Below are 22,943 nucleotides of genomic sequence, written 5' to 3' on the forward strand. Positions count from 1 at the left end.
ATATATATATATATATATATATATATATATACGTAGATATCCGACTGACTGCAATCCCCGCGCGCGATAATCGCGTTTCATCGAGTTTGCATTTTAAACGACGCCGTTTCCCTCTGTCTTCGTCGACAGCGATGCACCGAAGAAGAGAGAGAGGAAGAGAGAAAGACAAGGAGAATGACACTTTTGTAAAGTAAAGAATTTGAGAGATACAGAATGAATTACGTGTTCAATAGACAGTAAGGCCTTGTTCGTTTTAATTGAACTATACTGAGAAAAATAAATTGAAATTTGACGAAGTAAATGTTTCTTATGACATTTTCTTTCGGTATTTATGGGTTAGGAGAAAATTTGACTGTGATGACGGAATATATATTTTCGTGAAATATACCAAAGTTTTCTTATTAATTGGCTTATTTGCTAGGAATGAACGTTTATTTCTGCGAAATAAACCTCATATTTCGAAGATAAAGTTTTAAATCTTTTTTTTCGGCGTGGTATTGCTACTGGAACTTTTTTCCTTTTTCTTTTATCACCGGCTTACAGAGCGGAAAAATTTAGCTGAATCAGACAACATTTTCGTTTGAATATGAGCAAACAAACGTTTCGATTGTGAGAACTAAAACTTGGTTCTCTGAATCAAACCTTTTTCATTTTTGTTTCAGATAACCGAACCTTTAGTACGGAGAGAATCAAACTTCGGCTCTCACGATAAAAAACATTTGTTCGCCCATATCCAAACAAGAATTCTGTTCGAATCAACCAAGTGAATTTCTCAGTCGACATTCGTTTCGCTCTAAGTACAAAAGGTGCGATCTCGGTGCGATTGAAACGAACAAACCTGTAATCTCGTCGCCGAGATAATTTGGTATTTTCAAATGACGGGCCGGAGCCATTTTGAATGAGGGAAAGAGAGCGCGTGTCTCCTCGGGAAAGAGACCCAATCGAGTTCACACCGACGGCTCTGGATAGCCGCTTACAATCTATATGCACACGGCTATCTGATACCTCGATACCCAAGCGGCGGTGTAATTCCGAACTGGATAACTATAGTCGGCGGCATAGGCGATCGCGAAACGAGACACGCGCGTCGGAATACTCACCGAGTGGAGTGATATTTTCGACGAGCGTGTGACTATGAACGCGAGCGAGCGAGCGTGCGCGCGCGCGCGCACAGTCCCAATCGATTGCCGAGAGCGCGACGTTTTAGTAACTATTCAACCGTATCGCTATAGTGGCTATTAAAGGAACCGCAAGTGCTGACCGCCTCACCCCCGTATATATACGACTATAAAAGGCAGCCCATAGGTTGCCCCCTATTCCCCGTGCTTCCTTTTATCTACGATCAAGCTTAACGACCAATTTGGAGCGCACTGTTTTTACGACGCAGAGAGAAGAGGAGAGAAAGAAAGAGAGAGAGAGGTGAAAATTAATCAAGCCTTCACGTCGGTGAAGGAATACGTAAAGACATCCGACGGAGCTCTCGGAGAATCCGAAGAGGAGGAGAGCGCCTCTCTGCCGCATGTCGCGTTTCCTCTCACCGTCGCTCACGCGCGCCCCGCGACGCGTTTTGACTTACTGCTCGCTTTGCGTTAATTAAAGGTAAAACCGGCTCGCGTTTGTCCTTCGGGAGCTCTCTCTCTCTCTCTCTCTTTCTTTTTCTCCGAGACCGAGGCGGAACGCGAACGAACGAGAGCTTTCTATTATTACTACGACGTTCCCGACTCTAGGCTCTAGCGCGAGAGCTGTGGCGTCGGCCGGTCGGGGGAAAAATAATCGCGTAACGGTGCGCGGTTTGGGATTCCGAGCTGGTGCGCTCTTCGGCGACGACGGCGGTCTACCGCGCGATCATCGTCCACGAGAGAGCGAGCGAGAGAAAAGAGAAAGTGCACGCGGCCAGACCGCCGGCAGAGCGACGCATGCCGCGGTGCACGGGCCGCTGCTGCTACGCATCGTGCGTACGACACGTGCATTATGCGCCTCCGTCGGACACGTGTCACGTGGGACGACACCCGGCGTGTGTCGTCGTGGTGCATGCTCGAGAGGCGGGAGCGAAATTACGGGCGAGAAACGACGAGTGAGACGGCGGACGCGCTTTCTATCTCTCTCTCTTTCTCCCTCACCTTTCTCAGAGCGGCCATGTAATCACGGAGAAACGCGATTTACGTGCGTTCGGTGGGAGCGTGCTGCAGCGAATGAACGAAGGACGGATGAGACGACGATTCTCATATTATTATTGCATCCCCGTTACGTAGTGATTCGCAAAGGTTAGGGAATGACTTTTTACCCTCATCCTTCGTTTCGAAGGGAGGAGCGTCGTGCTGAGTTGGCCGTATCGCCGAAGTCGGAGATACACGGTGAAATAAAAATCTGATTTGAAGGTACTTCGTGATAGCACCTTGAAATTCGAAGTACCTATTTCGAAATGTTCCTCGTTATTATCGTAGGGTTCCCACTTCATCACCCCAACTTTGGCGATAACATGGTCAACAGTGTGGCACACTAATTTTCTCACATGCGATTTTTCCTTATTAAAAATGCGGAACTTCTTTTAGTTCCTAGCAGAAATTGTAAAACTGCGAAAAGTGCTTTATTCGATCTACCGATCTATTTCTTATAAGTTTTTAAAAACGTGCCAGCTTCACAGACCCGGTGATAGGACTAGTCACTCGAATTCGAGCGACTTTTCTCCGATTCGGGCGAATTTTTCGTTCCAAATCGTCGAGTGAATATTTTCGTTTGAAATCGGAGAGAGAATGAATCGGAATTATTTTACCGTCGTGCCGAGCAAATCGCTCGAATCGATTGAAACGTGCGAGCTTCGCGTCGCGTTGGAAAAGTTGATGAACAACGCGACGTCTGTGAAGTATCAGTGTAAAATAGCGGTATATCGCCACGTCGATTAAAAAAAAGGCGCGTTTTGCAGTCGGAGACGTGGAAATTAAAGTCGTTGGACTTGATGAATCGCTCTTGCGGATGTTAACTGGTCCCCGAGGGCTTTTTCCGCCGCGACACGTATCGGCCGGTTGCCTCTTCGCGGCAACGAAGTAGCCTCGTTTTACGGTAGTGGATGCAAAGTGAAAGGGCGCACTCCGATATTCGGTTGACATTCGAAAAACAAGCTTTCTCTTCTCTCTCTCTCTCTCCATCCCTGAAAGCGTGCTCCCTTCGCCTTCGAATTCGACGTGGATCGACAGGGACAACCAGACAAGACAATCATACACGACTCGAGACAACTTTACCAGTATAAAAGAGAGGGGGNGGGGGGGGGGGGGGAGGAGAAGGCAAACGCCAAGCGGGAGGACGAGAGCAGGCGGGCGAAAGGTGAAAGGACACGAGGCAGGGCCTGTCTCGAATTACTATTCCCGTGTGTGTTTACCGACAAGCGGAAACGACGAACTTAACGGGCAGGTCGGTCGTCGTGAAAACGACGATATATCCTTCCTCTCTCCTCCTTTTCTGCCATTCCATCCAACTCTCGCGAACACCAACTCCGATTCACCACCCGCTCCACAGGATGTCCCAAAAAGCCCCAACAATCTGTGTTGAATTCGAATACAAAGTCTCGAACTGAAATACCAATTCCCCGTATCTCTCTCTCTACTCCCGGCGAAAATCCGATCGATTCACGACGAATTTAGCAATCCTAAAATCGTTACTATAAAATAACTCGGTCGAATTGTGATGAAAATTGTGCTACTGAGGAGAGAATTAAAGTCGATAGAAGGATGAACTTACTCTACAACGTAGAATCGCCCGAAGTTTCTCGTTCGCGGGAGCACCTCGATTTTCGATGTTAAGCGATTGTAGACACCAGATTTTCCGCCTGGGGGAGAACCTGAGAATATTTTGAGGCGTCCTGTATGCACACTCGTGCACGGCTCTTTCTCCCCGCGCCTGTATATATATATATATATATATATATGTGTGTGTCTGTGTGTGTGTGTGTAACCGGTGTACAACGTGGTCCCGCGAGAGGTACCGAATTTAAATTTCAAATTTGGAGCGTGTCGCAGGGTGTGACGGTATGCATAGCGTTGCCCGCCGGTTCTAACTCACTCCACCGATGGTGCGTCTTCGTTCCGTCTCCCCCGATCCTCGCCCCTGCCTTCCCGGCGTGCTCTCCCTTTCTCCCCCTGTTCCCGAGTCCACCCGGTACATCCGATGGTCTCCCTCTCACTCATACCATTTATCTATCTCGATTTTTCATATTATTCAAACGAGGAAAGAATCCGATCTTATCGAGCGGTGAGAAAGAGAGGTCTCCGTTAAAGGAGGTTCGAATTAAAACGCTATACAGGATGTCCTACGCCGCGGCAATTAACGCGCCTCCATCGTAGCTGTTCGACGCGTTCTCTTCGAGAATCGTAGAAAATCAAGCCCCGGGGGAAAGGAGAGATAATTGAAGATTAATCAGTCTCCTCGACTTCTTCGGAAAATAGTTCCTAACTCCTCGATTGTTCCCATCAAAATTATCACCTGTCGTGTCTTTTACGCCTTTTTCCCGCTTCCATCGCCAGTAGTCGCGTCGAAAATTTAGGACGGTTCTCCTCCCCCCCCTCTCTTTCTCTCGTCTTCGAGGTCCGAAGCCTTGGACATCTGTCAACCCTGAATGATCGGCTCGGTCACTGATGATTAGCTTATCTCCCGCGACTTTCAATCGGGACTTACGCAAGGCGACACCGTTCCGTCCGTCTCTTTTCTCTTTCTGTCCGTCAACCGTCGATCGATGCACAATGCGTACCTCTAATCAGAGGACTGACTACTCGCGCTCGCGCGCCGCTCGTACGACGGAAGAAACTGGAATGCTTTCTCGCGGCGATAAATCAATAGCCGAGGTCGGGCCGGGAGATGGATGAGTGACGTAACGAGCCCGTTTCTTACCGTACGGTCCTCGCGAGAGAGGTCGAGTCTCTCTCGCGAGTACTACATCCAGAGAAAGAGAGAATGAAGGAGAGAGAGAGAGAGAGAGAGAGAGACACGCACGATTCAATCGCGAGAGAACCTGTTGCCCGTCCCGGGGACGATTAAGATTACGATTTCGTCTTCACGCACGCACGCACGCACGCACGCACGCGAGATCGACCGGCCCGATCTCGCTCGATATAATATCGTTACCGTGCCGCGGTTATCATTCACCGAAACCCACCCGCGGTGTCGGCTCGCTAATGCCCGGCTCTCTCATGAGCGGCAACAAAGTTTCGTGCCCAGCTTCCAGACTATAAGGACTTCCCTCAGAGCGCGGCGGAGCCGCCGGTTTCATCAAGATTGCACCGCGCGCGGACGCATAAACGCGGGACGACGTTATGCTCTCTCCCTTCTCCCCCCCCCCCCCCCCCCCTCCCCCCNCCGTCGTGCTCGCGCATCGAGGAAGTATTCCAGATTTCGATACCGTTATCCAGATTTCATCTTTATCCCGGGCATTTGCATTTTCGGAGCGGGCGAGGCCGGCCTCTCGCCGTATCGCGCCCTCCATCTTCGCATCTACGATTCCCGGTGTTTTTAACGAAATATCCCGGTTGACGAGCGGTACGCGTTCGATTGTATCGCACGATGCATCGGCCTGTCAGCCGCTGCCTTTGTCCGCCCGCGACTTTTAATAACGATACGAAAATATGTGAGAGTACGGGCGACGTAGATAAGCAAAAAGAAAGAAAAGGAGAGAGGTGTAAAGCTCTCTCTCTCTCTCTCTCTCTCTCTCGAACGGCTAACGCGCGTGACGCCGAGTGGAAATTTCAATTCTTCTTTCCGCAACGCGCGAATCCAAATTAATCCGATTAAAAGCCGGAGCGAACGGATCAAGTTAACAAAACGATGATTATTTTCCACCTAATGAATGTTATTCAATTCCAGGCACTGATTGATGCTCAGGCAGATGCCTCGGAAAATAATTATTACATAATTTTCATCTCGCGCCACGTCGCCGACTGATTACCCTATTAATCATCCTCCTGTGTTCCTACCATAATATCTTCATTACGAGCCGCGCGCTGCCGATTTAGAATTGACATCGGGGCGAGCTCGTCGCTGACGTGTCGGATTGCAAATCGGGATCGCGCTTTGCACACTCCGTCGATCGATCAGTGAAGGGATGGAGGGAGGCAGAGAGAGAAAGCAAGTCGGGGTGGTCGGTCTTCGCGCGGGGGAGCGCCTCGCAATTCCGTGTCTCGAGAAGCGCATGTGCACTCACCTAACTAACCGCTGGCACATGCGAGAATGGAAACGAACGGACGAAGGGAACGAGGATGAGGACGGCGCGACAGCGAGAGAGAAGGAAAGAGCCGGTGGTGAAAAAGGGAGAAAGAGGAAGAGAGAGAGAGACCACCTACGTCTTACGACGTGCGCCCAGCGGATATCCCAGGCAACGTTGTGTACGTTCGTTCCTCGACTTTATTTCGGCTCTAAAAATGCCGCTACGAGGCCCGTCTTGACACGAGTGTCGCGCGGCTCGTCTTTTCCCCGGCTTACCGAGCTCTCTTCTCGTCGAGTATCGAGATTCTCCTCTCTTTCTCTTTCTCCCGTTCTCTCCCAACGAGCGACGCCTCCGTGCCTTTGCTTTAACAGCCTTCCAATTTGTCAGGATCCTTCTCTCTCTCTCTCTCTCTCTCTATCGTTTACCCTTTCTTTGTCTTCTTCTCTCTCTCGCTCTTTTCTTCTCCATATTTCTCTTTTTCTTTCTTCTCATCCTCGACCGTCGCTGCCGTCCGTCCGCGTACATCCCCTCCCCAGCCCGGTGTAGCCTATCGCACCTCGAACCATTTGCTGGGTGTCGTTGACCCATCGCACGCGCTTCGCGAGTATACCCCGATGGGATCCGTGTCGAATTCGCGATGGGGGTGAGTGAGATCGCGATTAGGGATGATAATCCCGCGCTTAGCTTGACGTGAAAGCGCAAAACGATAGCTTTACGTTCGCGTTGCCCGCCAGCCGTCCAGCTGGTTATTCGCCGTACGATTAGTCACCACTGCGCTCAACCCTTTGATTCGACGCTCGTTTCGACCCCGAGGGACGTCAGCGAAGAAACAGCCGTTAACAATCGTTATCTCGGATGGACATATTCATCGAAGTTGTTTGTTATTATCAGCAAAGAAGCGTCGAGTGATGGTACCGCAAATCATTGCCGATCGTGAAATGTAAATGAATCGCGGGATTTCATGGAATTTTTCTCCAGGCTTACCGTCAGGTACGCTCACGTCCCATATTCGTATAATAATTGTAACGTAGACATTTGAGGAAACGTGTCCATAATTTACAATCTTCAGACATCGTATGTTATTCAGTAATATCGATTTTTTTAAATTTATCTCATAATGTTCTCAGAAGTAAACTTATTAGATTCTTATCTTGATGTTCTTGTAATTTCTATTTTGAATACTTTTAATTAAGCTTTCCATTTACATAATAAATAATAATAATAATGAAAGGACAGCGGAAAAAGCGGTGGTAATCGGACGACACCTCGGAGTTCACTGGATCCTGGCGTGAAATTTAACATTGAATTCTTCCACGAGTGAAAAATCCGCGTTTCCGAGGTGCACGCGGATTAAAAAGTTCCCGAAGTGTTGGCGTATCGTTACCACGCGCACCTGAGAAAGAGAGACGGAGTGAGAGGTAAGGACGAATCCAATCGGAACCGTCACGCCTCGCGCGTCGATTTCCATCTCCGAGCTCACGCTCCTTCGCGTCAAACTTCGTCACCCCTTCCTCCCTAATCTTCCCGATCGTGGAAGTGGATCTCCGAATTCGTGGGCGGAATTACCCTCCTCGAGTGACGGCGGCGGGGGAGGCAGGGATGAATAAAGAGGGACGCGACAGAGAAAGAGAGAGAGAGAGAGGGGAAAAAAGAGGGAGATTCCCCGGGAGGATGAAAAAATATGAGGTGCTCGGTAACTTAACCCCCGGTCTCCCGTCTCTGCGGGGTCCCGTAGACCCCGGGTCGTGGGTCCGACTGGGCGGCATAAGAAAGACGGCGACGGCAGGAGGGAGGCAAAGAGGAGGACGGGATGAGATGGGATGGAATGGTGGACGTGGTTCTGGAGTCGGCCCACGCCGCGATGGGCCAGCATCGCTGGGTGGAATTACCATTTACATAGCGTTATTATGTTTGCGCATAATGTATGTACACATGTTAAATTTACAAATATGCGCAAACATTAAATTACATTTGTACAATTCTAAATACACAATGTATACGTGCAAACGTTGAATTTCCGTAAATTATTTAGGGAATATACCTTACGCTCTCGCTCTTTCTCGTTCTCCCTGCGTTCGATGTCACGGAAAACATTGAAGGAGGAAAATAGAAAAGAGAGGGAGAATCGGGGCGAGAGAGAGAGAGAGAGAGAGAGAAGGGTTAGATTATTCGATATAAAGTTTCTCTCTCGCCTCTTTCCGCTCGGTTCCTATCTTCCAGCTTCCACTTCCTACTCTTCCAGCGGAGCGGCGCTCTTTGCATATGGATCTTGAATTTCAATTGTGCTTTTCAAGCGCGGTCCCCTTTCTTTTGTTTCCCGTCGACCGCACACCGGCTCTTCCCGAACCCGCCGCACCCCCTCCGTCCTCTTACCTTTCTCTCTTCCGAGTAGTTTCGCTCCTCGATTTTCGGTCTCTCTTCCTGCCCGCTTTCTCCCTCTCCTCTCTGTTACTGCTTTTAGCGCAGGGCGAGAGGGTGAGGGATGAAAGGCGCGTTTATTAGCGATAACTTACGACACGACGATACCGAATAACCGCGCGGTCCTCCCTGTCACAGCTTATTACCTCGGATCTAGATTAGCTACACGTTTTCTCAACTAGAAACACATCGTCGAGAGATGGAACAAATGAGAGAGCAGAAATAGAGGGACAGGGAAGGGGAGAAAGTGAATCCAGCGGGAGGCGAGATGTATCAATCATTCGTGTTGGGATCGCGCCAATTCACGGAAATATTTATTATTCGTGCTCTCTCTCCCCCGATGCGTTGTGATGGGTCCCCGACTGTCTCCGGATAAATAAAAATCATCGTGTTCCACGCAACCGCGTGTGGCCTTCACCCGCTCGTAAATTTTCCCCATGGTATTAACGGTGGCTGATACGAGCGACGGCTATACCTCGCCTCGGTGTGAAGCGACCTTTAATTTATCTTACGTCCTCCGCGACAGAAAGCGAGTGAGAGAGAGAGAGAGATAGAGGTTTCTGTATTAGCATGTAAATCACCGTGCGTGGCTTTTCGGAATAGAAACCGTCGCGTCCGAGACGCGACAGCGATAATCGAATTCCCTAATCTAAAACAACGAGGAGACGGCGAGAGCGCGATTCGGCTGCGGCCAAAACTACACAGAGAGAAAGCCAGAGAGAGAAAGAGAGAGAGAGAAAGAGACTGCACTCCGTTCGTCCGCTGCTCTCTTTCTTTTGCTCGATTCACACCGAATATTTCTCCGTCTCTCCCGATCTTCGCCATCTGCGCCTCCTTCTCCTCTTTTTTCGCCCTCGGTCTTGAGCCCGCGTATTACTATGTAAATTGCTATCAGACCGCGATAATCAAATTAATCGTCCCCAACGATCGTCGGACAAAGCGAACCGATCCTGGCCGATCGACTGGTTCGGCCTCTTTGTTTTTCCTCTGCCGCGTCCGCGTCATCTCGGGAGAAAAATAAATTCGGCTCGCAACATACCTCGGCCCTGACGATCTCTCCTCTCTTTCTCTTGTCTCTTCGTCTCTCGATCGTTGCTCGTCGAGAGCGCAACCATGGCCAGAGCGGCTCGGTCTCTTCCGTGTTTGCGCCGCTCGATCGGTCCGGTTTCTCAAACGGCCGAATCTCGCATCACTATGTAAATTACCGCGTGATCTCTACAAGGAGTTATCCACTATGCCGTGGTCGCGATAATTAAATTAAACGGCCTAAATACCCGCCGAAAAAGTGCCGTTTGAAGAGCAGAGAAAAGGAGAGAGAAAGAGAGAGAGAGAGAGTGACGGAAAGGAAGAGATGGAGAATCGAACCAACTGCGAGAAATGTGGCCGATTATATTTCTCTTTTATTCTCTTTAATTGGCTGGACGCGATCTCACCGGCGCGCGCGGCCGGCAAAAAGAGGATAAATATCTCGTTAGAATCGGGTGGCTTGTTCCTCTCTCTCTCTCTCTCCCCCTCTCCTATCTTTTATTATTTTTCTACTATGCCAGTCGGCTGGCCGGTTCGCCGGTCGGTCGGTTGGTCGATTCGCCGAAGCGATCAGCGAAAATCATTGGAAAATTGCTCGTCGCCGCGTCGCGACGCTACCTTTATCGGAAAATTTATGCGGGTCAGTAATCCCGCATACCGATAATCCCCCGCATGCGAACGAGACGCGCGATCAGCGTGTGTGTGTATATATAAATATATATACACACACACACACATATATATATATCCGGTTTAATCAACAACGCGGAGGGAAAAACGAATCGTGCGGCCGTGGCGAGACTGCATAGGTACGGGGGATGTTCCAGGTGTACGAAAGGCAGGAGGGGTATGGCGAGAGGGTGCGGCGAGGAGAGACCGGAGCACCCCGTATATTTTCCTCGACTCGATTTGTCGGCCACCTGTCCGATCGGCAGTTTATACGGCTCGGTAATTTCCACATACCGAGAATATTAGACGTCGACGCGTTCCTGCGGCCGCGCCGACGAGGTTGCGTGTTCGTGTGAGTGGATGCGCGAGCGTACGAGTGTGTGAGGTACGTACGGCCGGGACTTGATCCGGCGACGTGCCACGATTTTGCACGTGTCTTGCACGCGTGCATAAGCGCGCGTCTCTCCCGTTTGGTATACACGCTGCGAGCGCGATTTATCTCGGAAAAGGGAGAGAGAAGGGCGGGAGGGAGAGAGATACGTAGAAGGGAAGAGAAAGGGAGAAAGAGACCGGTTAATGCGTTCCGGGAATCTATTACGGGCTCCCAATATTATAATTATTTTATTAGCGGTTCGCACTCATTATGCTCCTTTTTACAGACAAGCGGCGATTACGATTATTTCTCTCCGCGCTTTACCTCTTTGGCCCTCCCCTCCCCCATTTTTTTTGCAGTGTCTTACCGCCGCTCTTCCGCGTAATGACGGAGGCCCTCCATAAAAGTGTCCGCTTTGTCGGGGAATGTATCCTTGGAATTCGGATGACGAATCGAGCCTCGTCGCACGGTCGCGCGTTCAATTAATCGTACAACCAACGTTCCCGGGGAGCGGGCGGTTGTATTTTGCAAATTATGTTTTACCGACGTACGTCGCTGATGACGAGATAACGGGTATAATTGAGGGCTCGGATAAACCGACGAGATAAGGGGGGAAAAACTGTGCCTTTGCGAAGTTAAATTTAAAGATTAAGGATATTTCATCGCACGTAGCGAAAGCACTCTCTTTGCTCGATCGAATGAGTATATCGAGTAACGCAAATACACCGTTCTCGCGATGTCGCAAATCCCGCCGATCGGCGCAGAGGATTTTCGGCGGGCGGAATCTCGCGGAGCGGCTCGACGACCAGGCGGCCCCGAGCGAAGGAGCCACACCGGCAAATTCGTAGAAATAATTATAAAACTGAGTCGTGGCATTCTCGTTTGAGTCACGGCGCCCACTCACGTAGAAATAATTTTCTGGAAATGAAAAAGAAAAAAAGGCGCGATATTGATCAGCACGCGCGCAAAGGCTGGTCGGTTCGTTCGTGGAGTCGTTAATCAGCACGATGAGGTCGATGAGAGGGTTCATTAGCAAAGCGTTCGCTTTCGCGGTCGAAGGAGATATTTGCGGTTTCTCTATCCTCTCCACCTCTTCGATCTCTCTTTTCTTCTGGGCCGAGCCGGCGTTCCCAGGAATCTTTCAATTCCAGCCTACAGGGTGGGGTGTGTATCCTCGCGTGCGTTGTTAAGACTGAGATTTTATGACACGATCCGAAATAACGAGGCACCTGAGTCAGACACGCGCATAAGTTATCTCGTTTCGCTTCACGTTCGAATCAACGGCCGAGAAGTCCCGGCCGGATCTTCTCGGTGGTCCACGACTCGATGGTGGAAGTGGCGAACGATTCCGTCGGAACGTGCCGAAATCTCGGCTCGTCCCGCTGCCCGATAAATGTGCACGTTGTTCGGGACTTTTTTTGCGACTTGCACTTCGAGTTCTATTCGCGGAAACGAACGAGACGATAACGCGTAGTATTCCACGTAGTTACAACCGCGGCGGTCAAAACCGTTAACCAAAGTTCTGTCATCCGATATTCTGGGTCGTCAATTGGCGAACATCGGTTGACCATTTGCGCATTACGGTTTGTATTTGTGATAACGACTTGTCTCAGACATAACCGACTAGGTAAATAACAAATTGCATACATGGTTGATCGAAAACCAATGAAACAAAGCGACGAATACAAGCATTGAAGATTGTATTTACCGTGTCTTTGGTTATTCGAACTGTAAATAAAGCTTGGCAATAATTCATGGAAATCAGTGTGGCGGCCTGCGTGTTAACAAATCATGATTACACGCGAATGCATATAAGCACTCGATTATAATAATATATAAATAAAGCTAATATCGGAGTATTCACCAATATGAAATATTTCAGTAATAGTTATTTAAATATAAAATAAATTGTCACAATAAATTGTGGAATGTGCCTCTGATGATATCGGAATCACTGAAGAGAGTCGAATATACGACCGAAATATTTCAACTTACTTATGTCTATTGCGTCTCATTTGACATTGTTATCTCTTTGTATGTTGATCAAGTTTTTTCTGACGCAGTGAACATAATTAAAATGAAATATTTCGCTCGTATATATTCTACCCACTTTTCACTGATTCAAATGTAAATTCAAACGTAGATCGACGCAATTACACGGGACCAGGCGCAAACGCAATTAAAAGAACTCATGAAATATAATTATGTACCGTCGATGCTGCGGACCGTTAGTAGTCCACGTATACTTGGGACACAGGGTTTCTCCGTATGAAAACTCCGTATAAATAACGTCTCCATATAAAGCAATCGTCTATGATGGTCAAGTCGAAGGTAAGGGTCGTTTGAAGTAGCGTTGCTCACCCATATCTAAATATAATTGCTGACATTGGACGTGCGACATCGTACGCCATCATTCGCCCATGTTGGCTTGTAAGCCATCACCGACCGGTGATAGTTGAGACCGATATTGCGCCGATACTGGAATTGGAAATCTGGCAAGCGATAATCGGCCCGATATCGGACCGATCGTAAAATCTTATATACGAGAGCACTCGGCACTGGGAGCGTCATCGCAAGTATTGATTCGACAATAACGACGATTACGGCGGGCCAGGAGAGGCGCTTTGCGTCGAACTTCTTATACCGCCAGTCGATTTCCGGCTTGAGCCACGGCTTCGAGACACGCTCGGCTCGGGATTTCGAAATCCCGGAGTTTCGCGGAACCGTGCGCACGCTCGCTCGCGGTTAAATTCACCGCTAACGTTTATTACCGGCTGCGCGCGACATTAAATGCTTCCTTCGCGTTGAAGACGGGGGGCCCCGTCTTGAACGCTGCAAAACGGGCTCGCCTCCTAAACGCGGCTCCATTACGCTGTCTTAGAAATGCGCGCGGCAGGCACCTGATCGCGTTCCGCACGAACGCGACGTCGAACTCGTTCCGATAGGTAACACGTGAAACCCACGTGTGTACGTATCCACACCTGATCCGGTCGTTCCGCTTATTCGCTGAACCCGAACCTTATTCAGCTGTATCGTGTTTTAATGCCATCCGGAACGCGTCGTTGCTGCCGTTGATGTATGCGATTTTCGTCAACTTATTCGATTAGAAAACTGTCGTCACTAACCAAGTCGACAAATTCTGTCCAAGTAAGCGTAAACTACCTTTAAAAGCATCAGAGCGTTAAAATTTCGAGTTCAAGTATTCAAGTATTCTCTCTCTCTCTCTCTCTCTCTCTCTTTCTCACTCATTTTAACGCGTTAATTGATTGCGCCATACTGACTTGCGCTGATTGTACGAAAAACTAACGATTGAATTACTAAATAAGTGTTACACGAGACACATGTATCTCACCGTGTGTATCTCTTTAATTAGTTCTTTACAGCCAATATTGCAGGTGCAATTAATTATAATGTATACGTAGAGCTTAATAAGACGCGGTAGCATCACTGAGCCGATCATCAGCGGAGTGACCAGCGCGGCATTCAACGTGTTAATACGCGAAGGTCGTTCCATGCATAAATTGAAGCTCATCTCGACGACGATATCCCACGACTCGCCTCACAACGATCGGTGTCCTTACGCGGGCGTTACGAATTATTTAACAATGTGCCAACGACACTCGGCCGAGCGGCGCGCGAGCAACCAGACAGTCGCTTCTTCCCCCGCAACGAGTGTCGTGCTGCTTCATCCATTTTTAGATAACGCTCTTTCTTCGAGAAACGAGAAAACGTCAACCTTATTTCAAGAAATATCTTATTTACGGTGTCGTTACAACGGTGCTCCTCGTCGCGTACAAAAGAAGGGGGAGGAGGAGACGCGTCTAGGGAGATAGACGCGGTCGAGAGGAGAGATAGAGGAGCCGGCGGTGAGAAATCTCTCGTTTCTTTTTCCAACTCTTCCTTTTTTCGCAGATGCGGCTGCTGCTGGATGACGGAGGGAAGTCACAAATTTTTTCATTAATATGCAGCGAGACACTCCTAACTCCCCGCTCGGAAAAGGTAATGTAGTAGCGGGGGCAAAAAGGGAGAAAACGCGTCGTATACGCACGGGTGAGAGAGGCGCCTGTGTGTACGCGTGTATGCGTTAGTGTCGCGCGTGGGTGTAAGAGAGAAATAATGGTCCGCTAGGAAATGTAACCAGCCGACGCTCACGCCCTCGTCGCGACGCCTCGAGAGACTTTATGGGGATGAAGAAGAAGAGAGGAGAGGAAACGCGCGCGCGCGCGCGCGGAGAGAGAAGAAACGAAAGCGGACTAGACGCCGGCGGCGGGTGGGCGCGCGCACGGGGTGTAAAAAGCGGGGGGAGCGTATAAAATAGCGAGAGAGCGCGACGAGCACCGGTTGTACACCGGCGCCACTCTCTCGACTTTTCGCGAAGCGATTCGCCGTCCCCGACGTCGTTGTTTCCCTGCCAAGAAATCGCCAGCTATGCGCCCCCCTCGCCGCGCATGATAAAATTATTTAAAATATCGTCCCGCGCCCGCTCGCTCTCGCGGGGGTGACTCGGTGTCGTATTAACGACACCGGAAGTGTGTGTGTGTGTGTGTGTGCGTGTGTATACAGCCGGCGAGGGAACGCCACGGAATTTATACGCAGTGAAAATTGAAGTACCGGATAGACGCGCGGGTGAAATTGTATTCTCCCGTGAAAGGAGATTTTATTCCGCAGTTGTTACGAATCGATCGGCGGCGCGAGCAATTTGAGAGTTTTTGGAGATGGCTCCATCAGTCCCGCTTTTATTTCGCGCTCGTCTCTCTCTCTCTCTCTCTCTTGCTCTCGATTTCTTGGTGCGAGATCCCACCGAAAACGAGGGAAAATTCACTCGAGCCGGTAATGAAAATATTGCACTGATGCGCGAGAGTGTGATTGTTTAAATCAGATTCAGAGTCTCTCCGTACGAGTGGATGTCCCGATCGATTCAAATGAATTTGTTTCTGCGACGGTGGGATACATCGGATCGAATTTTCAATTTCGAACGAAAATATCCACTCGACGATGCCGGGAGTCGGCGGAATTCATTCCGTGCGAGTGCGAAGAGTCACTCGAAGTAACTGGACTTTCACTCCGATTCCCGGATGAATTTCATTGAAAGATACTTGGGGAGATTTTATCTAACGAAAGAACCGCGCGGTTTCTTCACGTTCCTGCGTCGCGTCATCGAGAAGCCCGAATTCACCGAAAATATACCGGTTTGAGTAGCAGCCTGTAACTGGGAAACACGTAACACGGGGCTAACACGAGTCGCCGGCGTACTTGGCCGGGCCCCGCTATTCGAGACGTTTTACTGGGCGGCATGCCTAACTTCTCTATATATCTCTATACCTGTCTCTTCCTCTTCTTAACTAACGTCCTTCTCTTTCTCTCTGTGCCCCTTCCTCCCTCTCTCTCGCTCTCTCGCTCTGTCACTCTCTTTCTCTTCCTCTTCCTCCGTTGCACACTGAAGATTTTTCTCGGCGATTAAAATTTATGCTCAGTCGTGTACCCGGTGCGTGCATATCGCGTTTCGTCTCGCGCGATGTTCGTTTTGCGCCAGGTTACGCACACGTTTATGCGCGCGCACACACACACACACAGACGCACATCAAGCACACGTACGCCACGGGAGTTTCTCTCTTTCTTCCTCTTTCTCTCTCTCGCGCACCGCGCGTTTTTCCCGCCTCGCCCTGAGTTTGACAAGTTTATTTGTCTCTGCGGCGCGATCGGGCCGCGACGGCAGTAGCAGCAGCATCGCCGCCGTCGTCGTCGGTGGAAAATCTACGGGGAGGAAACGCGCGCGACAAAGAGACCACCGATGACGGTTTCCTTTCAGCGGACGCTGAAATTGCGGTGCGGCCCCGCTTGCGGAGAGCCAATCCGGTATTTATAGGCACGGGAATAAGATTGCCATTAAAATGGAGAGAGTGGGAGGGATGAGGAGGAGGGCGCGGTTTCGTCCAATCATCCGACGAAACAAAAAGCGTCGGGATGAAAAATACTGATTTTTATTCTGGCAGGTTATACCGGGGGCGCCCCTTTGTGACCTGCGCCGAGGTTGGGCCACCGAGAGCAGATATTGCACGTCGCCGATGATATTGAATATTTAAATCGCATTGATATTCCGCTGGAGGGGGGCCAAGCGAGGGGGCGAAGGGAGGGAAAAAGAGAGAGAGGGGGAGAGAGTACATGACACAACGACGAGTTAAAAATATGAAGTTTTTTCGGCACGCCAGAACCGATTTGAAAGATCGACCGGCCGTGTGAAATGCGCAGCCCCCCTCCACCCTGCTGCCCGTCACCGTCCATCGATATCGCGAGGGATCTTTCGCGACGCCGTAACTTCGTAAGGAACACGCAGACGTTGACAGGTTTCCGATAATGGTGCTTAATAACCGAGAGACATATTAATCCGCCGAACGTTATATTTCTCCCCCGGCGACGACGACGACGACGACGGTCGTCGTCAAAGGTAGATTCGCGCGCGATTCAGTGACACTCGATCCTTTTGGGAGATATCCTGCACACGGGACTCTTTCAGACATTTATTTGCCGCGTGCTCTCGGCGACACTAGAGATACAACACATTTCTCTGCGGGTTGCATAATGGAGAACGGAAGAGCGCGCCACGCTCCCGAGAACGTAAGATGGTCAATTTCGCGATAGATGCAGTTTCGCCGCGGTGCGCCGATGCATCTGCAGAGATACCGCCGCGAATTCCTCTTCTTCTCTCTCTCTTTCTCCCCTCTCCCCCCGCGTTCTCTCTCTCTCTCTCCCTCGTATCCTAACCGCAGTACCATAGCGCTGTTGGGCTCGGTCAATGAGAGTAGCCTACATTCGTTCGTGTGATCTTTTCCTCGCGCATGGGCAGCGCACACAGTCCGGAACTATAAGCCCTCTCTTCCACCTTTACGTACCACCACACATACACAGGGCACGTACAGCTCACATACACGAAGAGCAAGGCACAGTCCTTCCCTCTCTCTCTCACTCTTCTCAGCTCCGCTCCCCCCTTCATTTCGCAGACTATAGGGGACAAGTCCTACTCCGTCCTTGTCGGGCCGATAGGATGCTGCCAGGCAGTTCCTTCGTATAGTCGGGGTCCGGATCAGAGTAGTAGGTTGTACAGGTATGCACGAGGTGGGTTGGCCGGGGGCATTCCTGCGGCGTTGCCGCGTCTCTTACTCACCGTGCCCTAAGAGAGTAGAGAGGAAGAGAGGAGAAAGGAAGGCAGCAGCCGGAGAGAAAGAGAGAGGCACGAAGGAGGAAGAAGTAAAGGGGACGACGAGGAGCTCACACAGCCACGAGCGCGGCTCGAACGAGTCTTTCTGCCTTTTCGCGGAGGCAATCGAGTTTGCTCGGGAAGAGGAGGACTGCTGTTGCCTCGCGAGACCCGTTCCCGGCTACCGCCGGCGCTCCTTGCTCCCGATGCCGCTTCTGCACCGGAGAATCGCTAACTTCCTCCTCGCTGCTGAGGAAGACGCGCGAGGATCGACAGACCGAAATTCACTCGCCCGCGCATGGGCCGATGAGCGACAGGACGAAGGATCGCGGGGAGTAGGTAAAATTCAATCAACGTCTCGGGGCACATCCGTAGGACTGTATCGAAGCTGAAGGAGGAGGAAGCGCGAGCTCGGTATCGATTAATGCGTTTACGGTAAACAAGTCAGCGCGAAGTTAGCGAAGAGGAGCGAGCGACGGCGGAACTTCTTCGGCAACTATCGCAACGATTCGTCCGTGCCTGATCTCGCGTTAGTGGCTAATGTCCGTTACGTACAACGGAATCAAATGAAAGGAAGTTTCGAGTCTTGGGTGGGGTTCGCGGGCTGGCTCTCTCTCTCTCTCTCTCTCTCTCTTTCCCCTGGCGTAGCTCGGAAGAGCAGAACGATGGAGACTCGCTGCTCCTACGGTAAATGAGTTCGCAGCGAGTGGACGGCGAGTGTAGCAGCAGCGAAGGATACCGGCGGCCTGGTCGTGAATCTTACTCCGGGAAAGTAATTGAGTTCCGATCGTTGTATCGCGCGGAACTCGGTTCGTCCGAAAACCTTTGCACGAACTCGTCCTAGATCGAGGGAACAGGAGAACGAGGCTGAGAACTATGTAGATCGCCGGTTCTTTCTTCGCGCGCGCGCGCGCGAGGTCACCTATAATATCTTTCCACGAGAGACTGAGCCTTTTCCTGCTACTTTGCATTGTCTATGTCGATGTAAAAACTGACATTTCTTAACTACTTTCTTATGTCATGATTGGCCATAGTCAGGCAAAAAGTATCCAACTGACAAAATTGTGATTTTTTTCGATTTCGTTATCAATATGTAGTCTATACGTCTTTCTATATAAAACAAAAAGATTCAAGCCTTATGCATGCATAAAATTAATTAAGAAACAGTTCTTATTTTCTACTAGTTGCATTTCTTATTAATCTTTTTCACTCATTTTTTTTCAGGATCAAGCTTATTAATGAATATTCTTGGAAAGAAGAAAATGGACCGTGCTTGACTTCTTGAACGATTGTGAAGGACCTCAGTGTTATTTATACTTTTTAAATCCTGTATCAAATTTTCATCTTCATTTTTCTCAAAACGTATTACATGTGAATTGGATCCTTCCTGCAAAACTATGGGCCAATTACTATATGGAAGAGAGACCGGTAGAGCGAGAAAAATGGTAGAAATTCGATTTCGCGGCCGCGATGAATTTTCAGTCCCAATAATTCACGCACCCCGTTCCCCCACCAGCAGCTGGAAGCTGCGCTCGTAACCTGTAAATTTGAAAGTTCGAAGAACTAACGTAATGGACGCGCGTCTTCACGGGATCACGAGTGCGATCGAAGGATAAAGTTCGCGGATGTTGGCAGCGGCGGCGGCAACAGCGGGTTGCGGGGGAGGGGAGTTCTCGCAAAGATATCGCGAGGGCAAGGATAACGAGGAGCTCGCGTTTCGTGCGAGTCGAGGGAAACGAAGTTAGCCGCCTCCATCGGCAGACACGGTCCACTGGGAACGGATCCTTGGCAAGTTCCATTAAACGCGTTACGTACCGGGGAGGGAAGAACTCCCGAGGGGCCGCCGCGTCGGAGAAACTTACCGCGGGTAGTCCGCGGTGGCCGCGATCGCGGGATGCGCCCGGAGATCTCGAAACCGAGTCGGCCGAGTTTCGTCGAAATTAAGGGGCACGCGTGTTAACCTTAATTATTGTCCGGAGAAACGTACGAGGTGCACCGAACGCATCGGACTCGCGGATCCTCTTCGCCGAAAGATTCTCGGATTACGTCGAAACCGACTTTTCCTCAAACGGAAAGAAACGTCGAGAGACCGGCGGAATTTAGGTTGCACGCGAAAACGAGTAATTCTATGTGTAAAAAGAAGTGATTATGCAATCATAAAAATTCTCTCTCTCTTCCAGATTCTACTGAAAGTTTGCGATGAATAATTAGCTGAAAAAAAGAGTAAAAAGATTATAACGGTAACAAAGAATAATAAGGATTGTACGCGCATAGTCACGAGAAATTCCACCGTTTCATTCCCTTATTAAAAGATTGAATTGTTATTATTAAAAGTGAAAAATTATTATTGTTAAAAATAGATACCCCCACGCTTGAGATTTAAGGATCGTATCCGCCCATGCGCGACCTATTTTCCGCACGAGCGGCGAAAAATCGCATCGTGCGAAATAAAGGGAGACGAGCTCGTCCGGGCGAATTTGTGGCGTCTCCGCGTCTCAAGCAGCCGCCGTCGCCGCCGACCGTCTCCGAAAGCGCGACGAAACGATCCCCTTTTAATCCCCGAGCGCTAACTACCGGCACCTTGGACGATCTGGCAATTCGGAAGATTGGCCCGCATTACGAAATTATCGTTATTCCCCTACGAAGTAGGTGGGGGAACGGGTGGTTGCTGCGGGGGGAGAAGAGGGCGCGAGCGAGTAAGCGAGCGAGCCATCGAGACCCCTCGGGCGCCAGGCCTTTTTTTCGGTTAAAATATGGAAAACGTTCCGGGTAGCCCCCGTGGATGATCTTCAGAAACGCATAATGGGACTGGAAGGCCAATCTTGGGCTCCGTTAAATCACGTTCAGCAACGATCGAGACGAGGGCAGTGCACACAGAAGAATCCTTTATCCGAGCAAACAACGTACACCGCCTCGGGACACTGACTCGGCGGTGTTCGCAAAAAGAGGGAAGAGAGAGAGAGAGATATGAAAAAAGGGACGAGAGGCGGGAAGGAAAAGGAAAATTAAACGTGCCGTTGCCGTAGAGTCTCAACGCGACGAGGAATTATTTCGCGATTAAGAGCGGACGGAGACAAAGCGCTTAGTCAGAGAGTGTAAGGGGACCTGAAATTCCTTCCCGTCAATACACCTCCCTCCGACTCGCAGCATCACGTATCGTGCAACCCGTCCAGGATATTTCAAGCGTCATAAGACAAAAAATGGGAAAAAAGAGAGAAAAGAATGGGAAAGTAGTGGCTATGTGGGATATCCCGCTAATTTCGCGACAGCTGTCGACGTATCGAGGCTACGATGAGACACGATCTGCCGGTGGAATCGTCGAAACATCATAAAGGGACCACGCAGGCGCGAGCCCGCCTTTGTTTCGCGAGGAAGAAAAGAGCGGTCAGGTTTATATAAAATAACGGCCTAATGCGAGTTAAAGTAGATGAGGAACTCGTAGTCGCCACGTGATCGGACTAGGATGCTCGCTCGCGTGTGTGGGTAAGTACAGCGACGCGTACGCAATTAGCGTCGTGGCAATTTGGTCGTTCTCTCTCTTTCTCGTTCTCTCCTTCCTCCCCTCGCCCCCCGTCCGCTCGTCTCTTCCTTTCGCATTCAGCGTCTCCGCGCAATAAATCACGCGGGCCGCCGTGCCGCGCCGCGAAATTACGAGCGGAGCGCGTCAGGAAACGTCGGCTTGATGCGAGCTAACGTGTCCCTTACTTACGCTCACCTCCCCGTTAGTCGCGGGGAAGAAGAGTCGTGGCGATTTTTCGGATCCTGCGGACAAAGGAGTCGGTGTCACGGCGTGTGGTATCGAGTGGTATCCTGTCGTCGTGTTCTCTTACGAAATCACCTTACGCATGAATTACGCGCAAAGGAAATTTCCTCGCGCGATTGCGCAAGAGGATCACGGCGAGATATCTCGAAATCGTGTCCCCTTGAGGCGGGAACGCGCCGATGAGAGAATTTTTGTTATCCCTGATTCCGATGAGCGATACTCTGTCGAGTCAAAAGGAACCTCCTATAATAAACGATTTGACACACCTTGGAAATATATGATGTATCACTGCGCGGCGTCCTGCATCCACTCCTCCCCCCCAATCCTCGTCCTGGCTACTCCGTCTTGGTACTGACACTCGCATGGATTCGACCGAAAATACGTGTTAAATAACACCTGACGAGAGTCTGATTACGTACTTCCAAGTTCGACGAAATATTTTTATCACTCGCAAGGGATGATAAATAACGAAACACGTAGGCACTGAACTCTCTTTTATCAAAAAAAGTGCCTTAAATGTGGCTTCTCGGTCAATGATGGTTCCTGAGTTACTTTTCGAAGCACTTTTATCGATAAAGGAGAGTTCAAAATATGAGTCTGTGATACGCGTATCGCTCGCCAGCACGAAATAATTACTCAGAAAAGTGCACGGCGCACAAAAGTATATTTACCCACCTCGAAGGCCCGGAATGTTTTCACTGTTGTGATCACTTAGCGTTCGATGATGGGACGGTTGATGATCGGCGCAGGATGACGCGGCCTTTTTTGTTTCCATTGTTTCGGTATGTCGCGCGACGCGTGGTACTTTTTCCCGGTACCGGGAGTGTTGCATTTACACAAAATATTTCACCGGCTTTTTGAAACATTTAATCACGCTCTAGCGTCGGCAAAAAATTAACATGCGTTTCAAGTCGCGTCTATGCGAGTGTCAGTGCCACGAGTTGTCATCCGGAACGCCATGACGGGGCTGCTGCCAGGACGGAGGATGCATTACGTCGGGAGTGAAATACATTTTCCGACCTATAAACGCATATTTCACTTATATACATTCTCTACGCGGATGAAAAGAATAAATAATAAAAATAAGTTTGTGAAGAAACAACATTTGTTGTTTCGCGTATTCGTTAATTATATAATAATTTACCTATTAATCTTTATCAAGTTATTTAATATTAGCTTATCGCGCATGTTTTAACCGTGATTAAATTACACAATACATTGCTCATTGAAATCAATAATGAAGGTTAATTACTAATGGAACATTGAAATAATTAATAATTAAATAATTCAAAAGTAACTCCACATTTTT

At 49.6% G+C, this 22,943-nt stretch overlaps 1 protein-coding gene across 7 annotated transcripts in view; it reads right to left on the reverse strand.

The window, feature by feature from the left end:
- LOC106749198 (ephrin type-B receptor 1-B) overlaps positions 1 to 22,943 on the reverse strand; it is a 108,411-nt gene that overhangs the window by 48,912 nt on the left and 36,556 nt on the right. The window lies entirely within an intron of this gene.

This window comes from Dinoponera quadriceps, unplaced genomic scaffold, assembly GCF_001313825.1.
Source record: "Dinoponera quadriceps isolate SergipeBrazil2010 unplaced genomic scaffold, ASM131382v1 scaffold2952, whole genome shotgun sequence".
NCBI classification, from domain to species: Eukaryota; Metazoa; Arthropoda; class Insecta; order Hymenoptera; family Formicidae; genus Dinoponera; species Dinoponera quadriceps.